At 39.6% G+C, this 1,706-nt stretch overlaps 1 non-coding gene across 1 annotated transcript; it reads right to left on the reverse strand.

Moving 5' to 3' along the window:
- Positions 1 to 709: 709 nt before the first annotated feature.
- LOC144291322 (small nucleolar RNA SNORA67) lies at positions 710 to 867 on the reverse strand. The gene has a single exon (XR_013358622.1). It is a non-coding gene; the product is annotated as a small nucleolar RNA SNORA67 (small nucleolar RNA).
- Positions 868 to 1,706: the final 839 nt, after the last annotated feature.

Consider the following 1,706-nt stretch of genomic DNA (forward strand, 5'->3'; position numbering starts at 1 on the left):
CATGAATCCTCATTCTCTGCCCCAGGTGAAAGATTCATTGTTGCCTGATAGCAGCATTAAATTCAAGCAGTAAGGGCGGGGGTGGTAGGGAGAAGGGATGACTGCTTTGTTACACATTTCCAATACTGTGAAAGATTTAGATCTAGGAGTCTAGATAGATGAAGAAAACCAGGCTGGCCAGTCATTAGTCCGCTGAACAACATCTTGGTCTCAAGCACTCTATGAAGTACCAACAAGAGAAACAATGGAAAGGAGATGTAGTCGTCTCCTAAAATAATATCTTTGAAGCTTATGTACATTTAAACACATGTTACAGAAAAAGTATTATTACTTTGCATCAAACTGGCATTTATTCAAAGAAAAAAATGACAAGATGTCCATCCCTTGGCTCCCTTCCCTCCTCTGTCCTACTCCTCTTCAACCCCCCCAGACTGAATCCTGAATAGGGCTAGGTAGCAGGTCAGCAACACTGAAGGGGTGTCTCCTCAGTGGAGCTGTTGTAGGAGGACTCAATGTCTCCAAGTTAAGAGCCACGCCTGTAGGGCCAAACCATCCACCACAACCTATTCTGTGGATAGAGTTTTCCCTGTTGGTAGGAAGATCATAGTTGATGACTAAAGAAATCTACGCCTCTGGCCTAGATCAGGAGAGAGGACATGTCAGCATGTGAATGAGAAGAGGCCACAATCAATCCAGAAGGGACCAAAATGCGTTTCGGCAGCCAAAGGGAGGCCAAGGAAACAGAAATCTCCCCGCCAGCAACTGAAGGCATGCCAGATTTTATTCTAAGTTGTTACTTTCCTGAAGAGGAAAAGTAACATGAAGAGGGGCATGAGCAGGCCTCTCGGAACGGGCATCACCTTGGATTGATAGAAAAATTAAACACTGGTTTTGGAAAGGACATATCAGCAAGTAGAAGGACAAATATCAAGAATGACCTGAGATGGGAGAAGCTACTTTGGAAAGCCAGCATAGACAGAACCTTCAGTAGAAATATGTGGTTGGACAGACAGAAAAGGACAAGCAAGTGGCAGCAATGACAAAGCTGCACATGTATCTGGGGGTTTTCTGGGTAGAACAAACTGGATAGGAGAGGAAGGTAAATAGGAGATTTTCTCCAAAACACTGAGTCATTTTTTGTTTTTTTTTTTACTTTATTGAATATCGTTGATGAAAGTATCATTTTTAGTATTATTATTTAAAACATAATCCATGTTGATGTAAAATATGATATAAATCACACAAACACACAAGTGGACACATAGAGAATAAAGATTGCTAGTAATGACCTTGCAGAAATAACCACTGTTAGTTAATTCTGAGTCCTCCCTATTGTATGCATTTATTCATACCTATTTTTACACGTGTATACTATCTTGGGACTTTTTTTATACTACCTTGGGATTTTTTTCATATCATCTTCATCTTAGGATTTTGATACACAGTCTGCCCTGGTGCCTGATTTCTTCACTTAAAAACCTGCTATATAAAGATTTTTGGGGTAATTAAATATTCCTCCAAAACCTGATTTTAGTGGTTGGACAGTTTTCACTCATACTGGTGCATTATTGTTGATTTAACAAGCCTCTATTACTGAGTATTTTGGTTGTTTCCTATTTTACCCTTGTATAATTAATCATTCATCTGACCAACATGTTTGTACTTCTACTTTCTATGCATATAAATTGGATGCCTCAGTTTCCAGT

The sequence above is a fragment of the Canis aureus genome, chromosome 19 (assembly GCF_053574225.1).
Source record: "Canis aureus isolate CA01 chromosome 19, VMU_Caureus_v.1.0, whole genome shotgun sequence".
NCBI classification, from domain to species: Eukaryota; Metazoa; Chordata; class Mammalia; order Carnivora; family Canidae; genus Canis; species Canis aureus.